Source organism: Callithrix jacchus, chromosome X (assembly GCF_049354715.1).
Source record: "Callithrix jacchus isolate 240 chromosome X, calJac240_pri, whole genome shotgun sequence".
Taxonomy (NCBI): Eukaryota; Metazoa; Chordata; class Mammalia; order Primates; family Cebidae; genus Callithrix; species Callithrix jacchus.
The window spans coordinates 34,430,262-34,445,774 of NC_133524.1; the positions used below are offsets into that span (position 1 = coordinate 34,430,262).

The 15,513-nt window shown below is 39.0% G+C and overlaps 1 pseudogene; it reads right to left on the reverse strand.

Annotated features, from left to right (window-relative positions):
• The window catches only part of LOC100407064 (V-type proton ATPase subunit G 1 pseudogene), a 50,806-nt pseudogene that overhangs the window by 19,398 nt on the left and 15,895 nt on the right, over positions 1-15,513 (reverse strand).

Consider the following 15,513-nt stretch of genomic DNA (forward strand, 5'->3'; position numbering starts at 1 on the left):
GAATTCACAGACCCTTTGAAAGAAGCATCTGGCTGCTGCAAAATCCATGAGACAGCTGACAAACTGAGTTCACAATGTGCAAGAGGGGAAAAATCTGCTTCCAAACACACATCCCCACTGGGGAATCTTAAAATCCAGATCTCAGGACAAGGATTTAACCTTACCTAGAGCTAAAACAGATTTAGGGAGCCAAGTGAAATATAAAGTAGAAGAAACAGTGGGAAGATCCCTGTAGGCACTCATGGTCCCCAGCCTGAGCCTAACGAAGCCATCCCTGGTATTATTTCACAGAGATCCTTGGGGAAGGCTCCCAGTGGAATTGGGGAGGGGCCACAGGGTGAAGGAAATTTCTAGCTGAACTTTGCAATAATTTGACTGAGTATGAATTTTCCTGAGCATAATCTAGGGGGGCAAACAAGCAGTGCAGATACGATACCAGCACAGAAGCCACAGATGATAGTGCAGGCAGGTGGGGAGCGGGGGGATACCTGAGAACTTGGCTTGCTTTCTCAGTGGGAAGGCTTGTAGCCTGGGGCAAGATCTGAGCCCAGTGTACCAGCTGCTTAAATATAAACTCAGACCTATGGCTGGGCACAACAGGAGTGAGACCAGCTTTCCTGGCTGTGTGGGAGCTATCTGAGGCCTGTCACTGCTGGCTATCCCACACTTCCCTGGTAACCTGTATGATGCAGCAGGGGCAGCCATAATCTCCCTTGGAACATAATTCCATTGGCCTGAAAACCCACACAGTGGCCTTGGGAAACCCCACCCAAAGAGAGTCTGAGCTCAGGTCTGCGTAATTATGCCCCCAGCTGATGGTTTTTCTCTACCCACCCTGGTAGCCAAAGACAAAGGACAAACTGGGAGCTATTTGGCCCTGCCCATCACCTGAGAAACCTGAATACCTATCCTGGCCAATGTCGGCAAGATTATATCCAACTTCTACTACTGCAGCTGGTGCTCTCTTGAAAGTACCACTTCCTGGCCAGAAGCCAATCAACTTAAGCTGTTACATCAATTCATAACTGAACAACCCTGCTCCAAAGAAGGACAAAACAGCTAGTTTTACTACTTGTAACTTCCTGGCTAATCAGAAATCCTGACTCTGTCTACCTGGCAACTTCACTGCTAGCATAAACAGCATTTGAGAAAACCAGCACACTAAACAAAACTACAACCAAGGACTCTCACAGAGTCTACTTCACTCCCTGCAGCCTCCAGTGAAGCACATGCTGGTGTCCATGGCTGAGAGAACTGATGCTGTATCACATCACAGGATTCTTTGCAGACATTCCACAGCAAGAGCCAGAGCCTGATAACTTGGTGGCTATTCCTAGAAGGGCAATAACAGTCACTGCAGTCTGGCTCTCAGGAAGCCCCTTCCCTAGGGGAAGGGGGAGAGTACCACCTCCAGGGATCACTCTGTAGGACAAAATAATTTGAACAGCAGGTCTTGAGATCCAGTTCTTTTTACTGAAACAGTCTACCCAAATGAGAAGAAACCAGGAAAGTAATTCTGGTAATATGACAAAACAAGATTCTATAATACCTCCCAAAAGATCATACTAGTTTTCCAGCAATGGATCTAAACCAAAAAGAAATCTGTGAATTGCCAGATAATGAATTCAGAAGGTTGATAATTAAGCAACTCAAGGACATACCAGAGAAACGTGAAAACCAACAACAACTATAAAATAATTTTAAAAAAAATACAGGGCATGGATGAAAAAGTCTCCAGAGAAATAAATATCATAGAGAGAAGAAAGTTACAACTTTGGAAATGAAAGACACACTTAGAGAAATATAAAATTCACTGGAAAGTTTCAACAATACACTAGAACAAGTAGAAGAAAGAACATCAGAGCTTGAAGACAAAAGCTTTCTAATTAACCCAATGTGACAAAGACAAACAAGAAAGAATTTTAAAAAGAAGAAAGCTTCCAAGAAACTTGGGATTATGTTAAACAACCAAACATATGAATAACTGATATTCCTGAGGGAGAAGAGACATCTAAAATTTGGAAAACATATTTGAGGAAATAACTAAGGAAAACTTTGCAGGCATTGCTAGAGATCTAGACATCCAAATAGAAGCAGCTGAGAGAATATCCAGAAAATTCATTGCAAAAAGATTATCACCTAAGCACATAGTCATCAAGTTATCTAAAGTCAACAGAAAGGAAACAATCTTAAAAGCTATGAGACAAAAGCATCAGATAACCAATAAAGAAAGCCTATCAGATTAACAGTAGGTTTCTCAGCAGAAAACCTGCAAGCCAGAATGGATTGGGGTTCCACATTTAGTCTCCTTAAACAAAAGAATGCATAGCCAAGAATGTTCTATGAACTGAAATTAAGCTTTATAAATGAAGGAGAGATAAAGTCTTTTTCAGACAAATAAATGCTGAGAGAACTAACCACTACCAAGCCAGAGCTACAAGAAATGCTAAAAGGAGCCCTAAATCTTGAAACAAAACCTTGAAATACACCAAAATAGAATCTACTTAAACCATAATCTCACGAGGCCTATAAAACAGTAACACAATAAAAAAATGTATTCAGGCAACAATTAGAATAATGAATAAAAAAGTATCTTATATCTCAATACTAACATCAAATGTAAATGGCCTAAATGTACCACTTAAAAGATAAACGATGGCAGAATAGATAGAAATTCATCAACCAAGTATTTGTTGTCTGCAAAAAATTCACCTAACATAAGGACTCACATAAACTTAAGGTAAAGAGGTAGAAAAAGATACTCCATGAAAATGGAAACCAAAAGTTAGGAGTAATTAGTTTTATATCAGACAAAACAGATATAAAAGCAATGACAGGTAAAGACACAGAGGGACATTGTATAGTGATGAAAGGTTCAGTGCAACAGGAAAATTTTACAACCCTAAATATATAGGCACCTAGCACTGGAGCGCTCATATTTATAAAACAATTATTGCGAGACCTAAGAAATGAGATAGACAGCAACACAATAATAGTAGAATATTTCAATACTGCACTGACAGCACTAGACAGGTCATCAAGACAAGAAGTCAACAAAGAATCAGTGGACTTAAATTATGTGCTAGAACAAATGGACTTAACAAATATTTGTAGAACATTCTTACCCTACAACTGCAAAATATACATTATTTTCATCAGCATATGCAACATTCTCTAAGGTAAACCATATGATAAGTCACAAAACAAGTCTCAATAAATTTTAGAAAATCAAAATTGCATCAAGTACTTTCTCAGGTAACAGTGAAATAAAATTGGAAATTAACTCAAAAAGGAACCCTCTAAACTTCACAAATACATGGAAATTAAATAATCTCTTCAGTGATGTTTCTGTCAACAATGAAATCAAGATGGAAATTTTAAAAATTATTTGAACTAAATAATAATAGTGGTACAACGTATAAAAACCTCTGGGATACAGCAAAAGTGGTGCCAAGAGGAAAGTTCATAGCATTAAATGGTACATCAAAAAGTCTAAAAGAGCACAAATAGAAAATCCAAGATCATATCCAAAGGAACTTGGAAAACATGAACAAACCAAACTCAAACCCAGAAGAAGAAAATAAATAACAAAGATTATAGCAGAACTAAATGAAAATGAAACAACGACAAAACAATATGATAAATGAAACAAAAGACTTTTTCTTTGAAAAGATAAACAAAATTGATAGACTATTAGAGAAATTACCAAGACAAAAAAAGAAAAGATCCAAATAAGCTTGATTAAAATAAAATGGGAGATATTACAACTGATAACAGAGCAATATAAAACATAATTCAAGGCTACTCTGAACACCTTTAAATGCACAAATTAGAAAACCCAGAGAAGATGAATAAATTCCTGGAAATATACTACCCTCTCAGATTAAGAAGGAAGAAATAGAAACTCTGAACAAAGCAATAACAAGCAGCAAGATTAAAACAGTAATAAACAAAATGCCAACAAAAAAAGTCCAGGACCAGATAGATTCACGGTGAAATTATATCAGACATGCAAATCGAAATTGGTACCAATTCTACTGAAATTATTCCAAAAAATAAGAAGAGAATCCTTCCTAAATCATTTTATGAAACTAGTATCACCCTAATACCAAAACCCAGAAAGAGCATCACACCAACGACATAAAACTACAGACCAATATCCCTGATAAACATAAATGCAGAAATCCTTAAAACTTATACATTGCTTGTGGCAATGTAAACTGTTAGAACCACTATAGAAAAGAGTATGGAGACTCCTTAAGGAACTAAAAGTAGAACTATCATTTGATCCAGTAACCTCCCTACCGGATATCTGTCCAGAGGAAAAGAAGTCATTATATGAAAAAGATACTAGCACATACATGTTTATGGTGGCACAATGCAAAATTGTAAAAATATGGAACCAGCCTAAATGCCCATCAACCAACGAGTGGATAACGAAACTTTGTGTGTGTGTGTGTGTGTGTGTGTGTGTGTGTGTGTGTGTGTGTGCATACACCATGGAACACTATTCAGCCATAAAAAAGGAAGAAAATAATGGCATTTGCAGCACTCTGGATAAAGCTGGAGGTCATTATTCTAAGTGAAGTAACACAGGAATGGAAAACCAAACATTGTATGTTCTCACAAGTGGAGCTAAGCTATAAGGATGCAAAGGCATAAAAATGATACAATAGGGCCGGGCGCGGTGGCTCAAGCCTGTAATCCCAGCACTTTGGGAGGCCGAGGCGGGTGGATCACGAGGTCAACAAATCGAGACCATCTTGGTCAACATGGTGAAACCCCGTCTCTACTAAAATTACAAAAAATTAGCTGGGCACGGTGGTGCGTGCCTGTAATCCCAGCTGCTCGGGAGGCTGAGGCAGGAGAATTGCCTGAACCCAGGAGGCGGAGATTGCGGTGAGCCGAGATCGCACCATTGCACTCCAGCCTGGGTAGCAAGAGCGAAACTGCGTCTCAAAAAAAAAAAAAAAAATGATACAATAGACATTGGGAACTCAAGGGAAAGGGTGGGAAGAGGGTGAGGGATAAAAGACTACACATTGGGTACAGTCTTAGGTAATGTGTGCACCAAAATCTCAGAAATCACCACTAACAAACTTATCCATGTAACCAAACACTTCCTGTTCCCAAAAATCTATTGAGATACTAAAAAATAATAATAATAATAAAGAAGGAAAGAAAGAATTTCTTTCACAAGACTTTGATATCGTTTGGCTGTGTCCCCTCCCAAAATCTTGATTTGTAATCTCCATAATTTCCGTGATCTTCATAGGTCAAGGGTGGAAACAGGTGGAGGTAATTTTATCACAAAGAGGGTGTTACACATCCTGTTCTCGTGATAATGAGTGAGTCTCAGAAGATCTGATGGTTTTATAAGTGTCTGGCATTTCTCCCACTTGCAGTCACTTCTTGCCACCCTGGGAAGAAGGTGCCTGCTTCACCTTTGCATTCCATCATGAATGTTAGTTTCCTGAGTCTTCTCCACCCATGTGGAACTGTGAGTCAATTAAACCTTTTTTCTTTATAAATTACCCAGTCTTCAGTATTTCTTCATAGCAGTGTGAGAATGGACTAATACAGTAAATTGGTACTGCAGAGTGAGGTGTTGCTATAATGATACCTGAAAATGTGGAAGTGACGTTGGATGCGGGTAACAGGCAGATGTTGAAACAGTTTGGAGGGCTCAGAAGAAGACAGGAAGATGTGGGAAAGTTTGGAACTTCTTAGAGACTTGTTGACTGGCTTTAACCAAAATGCTGATAGTGATCTGGACAATAAAGTCCAGACTGGGGTGGTCTCAGATGGAGATGAGGAACTTGAAACTGAAATAAAGGTGACTCTTGCTATGCTTTAGCAAGGAGACTGGTAGCATTTTACCCCTGCTCTAAAGATCGGTGCAACTTTGAACTTGAGAGAGATGATTTAATGTATCCAGTAGAAGAAATTTCTAAGCAGCAAAGCATTAAATACGTGACTTGGCTGCCCTTAAAGGCATTCAGTTTTATGTATTCACAAAGATGATTTGGAATCGGAACTTAGGTTTAACAGACAAGCAGAGAATAAAAGTTTAGAAAATTTGCAGCCTGAGGATGTGATAGAAAGAAAAGTTCATTTTCTGAGAAATTCAAGCTGGCTGCAAAAATTTTTGTAAGTAACAAGGAACCAAACGTTAGTCAGCAAGACAATGGAGAAAATGTCTCTAGGGCATGTCAAAGGTGTTTGCTGCAGCTCCTTTCCTCACAAGCCCAGAGGTCTAGAAGAAAAAAAAGCTGTTTAATGGGCTGGGGGCATTGCTGCTTTATGCAGTCTTGGGACTTGGTGCTCTGTGTCTCAGCTACTTCAGCTGCAGCTATGGCTAAAAGGGACCAAATACAGCTTAGACCATTGCTTCAGAGGATACAAGCCCCAAGTCTTGTCAGCTTTCATACGGTGTTGAGACTGTGGGTGCACAGAAGTCAAGAATTGAGAGTTAGGAACTTCCAAGTAGATGTCAGAGGACGTATGAAAACACCTGTACTTCTAGGCAGACATTTGCTGCAAAAGCAGAGTTCTCATGAGGAACCTCTGCTAGGGTAGTGCAGAAGGAAAATGTGGGGTTGGAACCCCCACACAGAATCCCCACTGGGGCACTTCCCAGTGGAGCTGTGAGAAGAGGGCCACCATCCTCCAGACCCCAGAATGGTAGATCCACTGACAGCTTTCACTGTGTGCCTGGAAAAGGTGCAGACACTCAATGCCAGCTGATGAAAGCAGCAGAAAGGGAACATGTACACTGCAAAGCCACAGGAACAGAACTGCCCAAGGCTGTGGGAGCCCACTTCTTGCATCAGTGTGACCTGGATGGGAGACACAGAGTCAAAAGAGATCATTTTGGAACTTAAAGTTTTAATGATTTCCCTATTCAATACTGGACTTGCATGGGGCCTGCAACCTTTTTGTTTTGTCCAATGTCTCTATTTAGAATGGGTGTATTTACCCATTGCTTGTATCCTCATTGTATCTAGGAAGTACCTAACTTGATTTGATTTTACAGGTTCATAGGCAGAAGGGACTTGCCTTGTTTCAGATGAGACTTTGGACTTCAACTTTTGGGTTAATGCTAGAATGAGTTAAGAATTTGGGGGCCTGCTGGAAAGGCATGAATGTATGAATGTGTTTTGAAGTGCAAGGAGATGAGATTTGGTAGGGGTCAGGGACAGTATGATAGGTTTGGCTGTGTCCTCACCCATGATCACATTTTGAATGATATTTCTCATAATTACCATAGTCCCCACATGTCAAGGGCAGGACTCGGTGGAGGTAACTGGGTCATAGAGGTGGTTTCCCCTGAACTCACTTTATCCTTCCTCTCTGTGAAGAAGATGCCTGCTTCTCCTTTGCTTTCTGCCGTGATTGTAAGTTTCCCATGTCCTCCACAGCCACAAAGAACCATGAATCAATTAAAACTCTTTCCTTCATAAATTACCCAGACTCAGGTATTTCTTCACAGCAGTGTATGGATGGACTAATACAGACTTTATGACTGTATATTTAGAAGGCCACGTTGTCTTGGCCCAAAATCACCTTTAGCTGATAAGCAACTTCAGCAAAGTCTCAGGATGCACAATCAATATGCAGAAATCACAAGCATTCCTATACATCAAAAGCAGACTCCCATTCATAATTGCTACAAAGAGAATAAAATACCTAGGAATCCAACTAACAAAGGATGTGAAGGACCTCTTCAAGAAGAACTACAAACCACTGCTCAAGGAAATAAGAGAGGACATAAACAGAGGGAAAAACATTCCATGCTCATGGTTAGGAAGAATCAATATGAAAATGGCCATAATGCCCAAAGTAATTTATAGATTCAACGCTATCCCCATCAAGCTACCATTGACCTTCTTCACAGAACTAGAAAAAGCACATTAAATTTCATATGGAACCAAAAGAGAGCCCACACAGCCAAGAAAACCATAAGAAAAAAGAACAAAGCTGGAGGCATCAAGCTACCTGACTTCAAATTATACTACAAGGCTACAGTAATCAAAACAGCATGGTACTGGTACCAAAACAGAGATATAGACCAATGGAACAGAACAGAGGCCTTGGAAGTAATGCCACACATCTACAACCATCTGATCTTTGACAAACCTGAAAAAAACAAGTAATGGGAAAAGGATTCCCTGTTTAATAAATGGTGTTGGGAAAATTGGCTAGCCTTATGCAGAAAGCTGAAACTGGACTGCTTCCTTACACCTAACTAAAATTAACTCCAGATAGATTAAAGATTTAATCATAAGATCAAACACCATAAAAACTCTAGAAGAAAACCTAGGCAATACCATTCAGGACACAGGCATAGGCAAGGACTTCATGACTAAAACACCAAAAGCAATGGTAACAAAAGCCAAAATAGACAAATGGGATCTAATCAAACTTAAGAGTTTCTGCACAGCAAAAGAAACAATTATCAGAGTGAACCAGCAACCAACAGAATGGGAAAAATGTTTGCAAATACCCATCTAACAAAGGACTAATGTCCAGAATCTACACAGAACTATAGCAGATTTACAAGAAAAAAAAAACCCATTCAAAAGTGGATGAAGCATATAAACAGACACTTTTCAAAAGAAGACATTTATGAGGCCAACAAACTTATGAAAAAATGCTCATCATCCCTGGTTATTAGAGAAATGCACATCGAAACCACATTGAGATACCATCTCACACCAGTTAGAATGGCAATCATTAAAAAATCTGGAGACAACAAAAGCTGGAGAGGACGTAGAGAAATAGGAACACTTTTACACTGTTGGTGGGAGTGTAAATTAGTTCAGCTATTGTGGAAGATGGTGTGGCGATTCCTCAAGGACCTAGAATTAGAAATGCCATTTAACCCAGCAATCGCATTACTGGGTATATACTCAAAGGATTATCAATCATTCTATTATAAAGACACATGTACATGTATGTTCATTGTGGCACTGTTTACAATAGCAAAGACCAGGAACCAATCCAAATGGCCATCAATGACAGACTGGATAAAGAAAATGTACCACATATACACCATGGAATACTATGCAGCCATAAAAATAGATGAGTTCATGTCCTTTGTAGGGACATGAATGAATCTGGAAACCATCATTCTCAGCAAACTGACTTAAGAACAGAGAACCAAACACTTCATGTTTCACTCATAGGAGGGTGTTGAACAAAGAGAACACATGGGCACAGGGAGGGGAAAGTCACATATTGGGGTCTGCTGGGGGCTGGGGGGCTCGGGGAGGGACAGAGGTGGGTAGGGAGTTTGGGGAGGAATAACACTGGGAGAAATGCCTGATGTAGGTGACCAGGGGATGGAGGCAGCAAATCACCATGGCATGTGTGTACCTATGCAACAATCCTGCAAGATCTGCACATGTACCCCAGAACTTAAAGTCTCATTTTAAAAAAAAGCATAAACCATAGAAAGAAAATTAATGAGTTTGCATCAATATCAAATATTTCTGAATAACAGGGAGGATCAATAGAGTTAACAGATTAGTAACCTTCTGGACAAAGATACTTATGGCATCTAAAAGGGACAATTGGTTAATAAACAATATATGAGTAATTCCTTTAAAAAAAAAAGCTTTGGAATGAACAAGTGTGTAAATTCACATTTTTTCTTTGGGTAAGGACAAAGAAAATGAGAAAAGATTTGGTTTATGGAAAAAAATGTTCACTATAGTCCTATTAATTATAAATTGTGTACAAAATTATTATTCAAGGATATAACTTATTACCTAATTTTAATAGAAAAAAATAAATCAGAGATTTCTATATGCCTAACAAAATATGGTGCTACTTTATACAGTGATCTAATAAAATTTGTGTATAAGTTTTTGTGGATATAATGTATATCTGTTCATCATCCTCATCCTTTCTCTGCCTAATATACTGCATTGAATCAGGCAGTTATAACAATAGAACAAATATTTTCTTAACAAATAATAGACCTCAATTATAAAGTCCAGAAAATATACACTCATTCAACAAATGTTAATTAAACTATATGTTCCAAACACTGTGCTATGTGTACTAGATGTAGATTGAACAAAAATGAGTATAAGGCTCTTTTTGGAATATATATAGGTTAATAATGGAGGCAGAAAATGCACAGTCTTGATAAGTGATATGTGGCATAAAAGAACAATACAATTCTATGATAATTAATAACATTATTGAGATAATATTGTCATCGGAAAGGGTTTTCTTCTCTCAGGAGCTGTTATTTAAAAAAAAGGAGTCAGTTGTAGGCCAGGTGCAGTGGCTCATGCCTGCAATCCCAGCATTTTGGGAGGCCAAGGCAGGCGGCAAGCGATTGAGCCCATCCTAGCCATCATGGAGAAACCCTGTCTCTACTAAACATGCAAAAATTAGCTGGGTTTGGTGGCGCACTCCTGTAGTCCCAGCTACTCAGTAGGCTGAGGCTGGAGAATTGCTTGAACCCAGAAGGCAGAAGCTGCAGTGAGTCTCAATCACGCCACTGCACTCCAGCCTAGTGACAGAGTAAGACTGTCTCAAAAAAAAAAAAAAAAAGTCATCAGTCACGGGTGCCAGACTATAGCAAACAAGGGGAATCTCTTAAGGGGTTAGATAAGACTCTGTTTTTTACTCTTTAAAAAGAATTGCATTTTAAAATTTTTATTGATATTTAATAAATATACTTATTTATTGGGGTACATGATATATTTTGATACAAGTTATATGAGGTAGCCATCATCTCAAGCATTGGTCCTTTGTATTATAAACAATTCAATTATTCTCTTTCAGTTATTTAAAAATGTATAACAAATTATTCTTGACTGTAGTCACCTATTATGTGTCAAATACCACATCTTATTCCTTCTATCTATTTTTGTACCCTTGAACCATCAACATCCCCACAGCCCCCTGCCCACTACCCTTCTCAGCCTGTGTAACAATCATTCAACTCTCTATCTACATGAGTTCAATTGTTTTAAATTTTAACTTCCGCAAATGGGTCAGAGCATGGATCTTGTTTTTCTGTGCCTGGCTTATTTCACTGAAAATAATGTTCCCCTGTTCCATTCATGTTGTTACAAATGCCAGGATCTTGTATTTTTTATGGCTGTATAGTATTTCATTCCATTCATTTCATTCTAAGTTCATTTATTTCTGTTCTGATCTTTATTATCTCTTTTCTTCTATACTTTTGGGTTTGGTTTGCTCTTACTTTTCTATTATTAATTTTTTTGTTAGTTTATTTATTTATTATTATACTTTAAGTTCTGGGATGCATTTTCTATTAGAGTTACTTAAGGTGCACCATTAGGTTGTTTATTTAAAGTTTTTCTACTTTTTCACATAGGCACTTATTGCTACAAACTTTCTTCTTAGTGCTACTTTCTCTGTAACCAATAGGTTTTGGTATGCTTTGATTCCATTTTCATTTATTTAAAAAGTATTTAAACTTCCTTCTTAATCTCTTCATTGACTCACTGGTCCATCAGGAACATATTGTTTAACTTGCATGTGTTTGATTAGTTTCCAAAGTCATAATTTTTGATTTCTAGTTTTATTCCATTGTGGTCAGAGGAGATACTTGATATTATTTGAATTTCTTTGAAATTTTTATGACTTGTTTTATGACCTAATATATGGTCTATCCTTGGGAATAATCCATATGTTGAGGAGAAGAATATGGATTCTTCAACTGTTCTGTAAATATTTTTCAGATTTATTTGGTCTAGAGTGCTGTTTAAGTCTGATGTTTCTTTGCTGATTTTCTGGCTTGATGATATAGTTAATGCTGATAGTTGGGTGTTAAACTCTCCAGCTATTATGGTATTGGAGTTTCTTTCTCTTTACTTCTACTAATATTTGCTTTATATATCTGGGTGCTTCAGTGTTAGGTGCATATTTATTTACAATTGTTATATTCTCTGGCCGAATTGACACGTCAATTATTATATAATGACCTTCTTTGTCTCCTTTTATAGTTTTTGTCTTGAAATCTCTTTTGTCTCATATTAGTATAGCTACTCCTGCTCTTTTTTGGTTTCAATTTGCATGAGATATCTTGTTTCATCCTTTTTTTTTAATCGTGCATGCGTCTTTACATATGATGTGTGTTTCTTATAGGCAATAGATCCTTTGGTCCTGTTTTTATCCATTTAGCCAATCTATGTCTTTTGATTGGAGAGTTTAGTCCACTTACTTTCAATGTTATTGATAAAGACTTACTCCTGCCATTTTGTTATTTGTTTTCTGGCGTTTTTTTGGGAAGATTTTAAGAAAATAATTGTAAGATATTTTCTAAGAAAAATGTTCTTCAAATGATTTCTAGCCTATGTGTTCCATACCTGAAAGCAAGCATAGTATGTGTAGAAAGTGTGTGAATGGAGATGGAAAGATGCCTGTAACACTGTTCATTCTTTCTTATCGCAGAGTGTTTGAAATTTATAGGAATCCATGTTGATGGGAGATGCTGAAATTTGTTGCCAGCAAAAACTTTTCCTTTAGCCTCGGTATATAGGTAGCATAAAAGAAGAGGGAAGCCAAGGATTTTAGAAATCAAACATTCAGTCTGATATTTCTTGGCATTTTTTCACAAAGGTATATGATGAAATTAATTAAGAAAATTTGTTTTCCTACTTTCTACTGAAATACGATCTCGTTGTAACATTTGGCTTTCTATTGGCACTTTTCATACACTTGACTGTGTGGCACTTGTTTGTCCATAAACATGGTTTTTCCAATAGGGTGGAAGCTTCATAAAGGTAGGGACTGGATGCCAATTCTAAAAAGATGCTAGCTGCCTCCAACGAAATCTGGTTAAATGCAGAATAATTTCTACAGAAAACAACACTTTGATTTAAAATGATTTTTTTTACTGTTAAAAAATGGGAAGAGTAGCCTGGATAAGGAGAAAAATCTATCTTTGAATTTCATTATAATACTAAAAATTCAGTAGGTTTGTTTCATGGGAATGAGAACTGGACCTTTTATTTGCTTTTCTGTTACCAGTTAGGCAAATATAAAATTTACAGCTGGTCTCTCTTAAGCTGTCAGAGCAATTTGACTTTTCTCTTTGGATTTGACAAGAGGGAATATTCTTGTCTTGAATGACATTAATAGCAATGTTACACATGTACATCAGCTATGAATGAATCCCAAATGCTATAAATAGGTCTATGTAAAGACATGCATAAAACAAAGGATGAAAAGAAAGTGCTGCCAAGGGAAGGAGAGCTGTAGTTGCATGCTGTTATGTTCTTAAACATCAATTGATACTCAGATTCTATTTGATCAAAAAAAAAAAAAAAACCCAAAAAACTAAAACACTTATTTTCTGTGTATGAACTATTAAATGAAAATCACTTCAAGACTGGCTTTTTTTCTTTTTAACATAAGGATTTAAAATAGACTAAGAATAAAAACTTACAGGACTCCTTTGATAAAGAAAAATTCCATCTCTTACAGTGTGTTTAATGTTTCTAATAAACAAGTGCCAGGGACTCCTCAAGATGGCGGGGTAGGAGCAGCTTGGGGTTGCAGCAGCTAGAGGTTGCGGCTCTCAGTGAAGGCTCAGAGGGTGAGTTCAAGCTGCATTTTCAGACGGATCTTTGTTGCCCACATATTGGGGGAATTACCAGGTGGAGGAGAGACATGGAGTGCCGCCGCAGCTGTTTTGGCCGGCACTGCCCTTGTGGCCGGAGCAGCAGCACAGCGGCACTCTGTACAAGGCGCACAGGTCTGGATGCCCGGTTAAACCGACAATCTGAGATTTGGGAGGGCAGGTTAGCATATCCACCTGATTGAACGGGACTTGGACAGTGACCCAGACCAGGAGATTCCCAGGAGGCAACACTTGAGCTGGCACAGTGGGTCGCTGCACCGGAAATCACACGGATCCCGGTCCCCAATCAGCGGGCGAGTGAAATACCTGGGAGAGAGTCAACCTTTCAACTTAGGAAAGAAAAAAAGAGGGGCTCTGAGGCGGTGAGCCAGGCGACCAGGCTCGGCAGGTCCCACCCCCACAGGGACATACAGGGCAGCGATTCCATATGCCCAGGGTTGAGAGTTTCACTGCGGATGCAACTGAGCCCGGGAAGGCTCAGCTCAGTGGGGGAGGGGCGTCCCCCATTGGCGAGGCAATCCGCCCCTACGGAAGTATACTCCCACTGCTGTCGCAGCCTGCTGTTGTCGAGGCAACCCGCCATAACAGAGAGACTCCGCCAATACAGAGGCAACAGAGCGGAGCCCTCAGCAACAGGGCGAAGCCCAAGGCAACAGAGCAGAGCCCGCCACAGAAGGGCAGAGACAACTCCAACAGGGAAGAGCCTCAGCAGGCAAATAGTGACTAGACTGCCCCCTAGCTGGGCAGGAAAGTGCAACGGATACTCATAAAGAAAGCCCTAAAGCCCCGAGACAGAGCATCTGAGGGGAAAAAAAAAGGGTTTTATGAGTTCTGCTGCAGCAGACTTAAAAGTATCTGCCGAACAGTCCTCAATGAACAAGGGAGTTCACAGCTCAGCACTCGAGCTCCTATAAAGTACAGACAGTCTCCTCAAGCAGTTCCCTGACCCCTGAATATCCAAAGAGTCACCTCAAAAAGGACTGATCAGACTGACATTTGGTGGGCATCATTCTGGGACAAAGATAGCAGAAGAAGAAACTGGTAGCATCCCTCACTGTTTTGCAGCTGCTACAGGTGTACCCCAGACAAGCAGGGCCTGGAGTGGACCTCAGCAGTCGTACAGCACAGGGGTTAGACTGTTAGAAGGAAAACTAAGCAACAGAAATATTTCACCATCAACAATCTGGGCTTCCACTCAGAGAACCAACTGAAAAGTCAGCAACTACTCAGACCACAGGAGGATAAACCCACAAAGATGGGAAGAAACCAGCACAAAAAGGAGGAAAACACCCAAAACCAAAACACCTCGCCTCCTGCAAAGGACCAAAACTCCTCGCCAGCAAGGGAACAAAGCTGGACGGAGAATAACTGTGACAAAATGATGGAATCAGACTTCAGAAGGTGGATAATGAGAAACTTCCATGAGCTAAAAGAACATGTTCTACATCAATGCAAAAAAACTAAGAACCTTGAAAAAAGATTTGAGGAAATGATAACAAGAATGGACAACTTAGAGAGGAATATAAACGAATTGAAGGAGCTGAAAAACAAAACACGAGAACTTCGTGAAGCATGCACAAGCTTCAACAGCCGAATTGACCAAGCAGAAGAAAGAATATCAGAAGCTGAAGATCAACTCAATGAAATAAAACGAGAAATCAAGATTAGAGAAAAAAGCACAAAAAGGAATGAAGAAAGTCTCCAAAAAATGTGGGATTATATAAAGACACCTAACCTACATTTGATAGGTGTACCAGAATGTGACAAAGAGAATGAATTCAAGCTGGAAAATACTCTTCAGGATATTATCCAGGAAAATTTCCCCAACCTAGCAATCCAGGCTAATACTCAAGTCTAGGAAATAGAGAGAACACCACAAA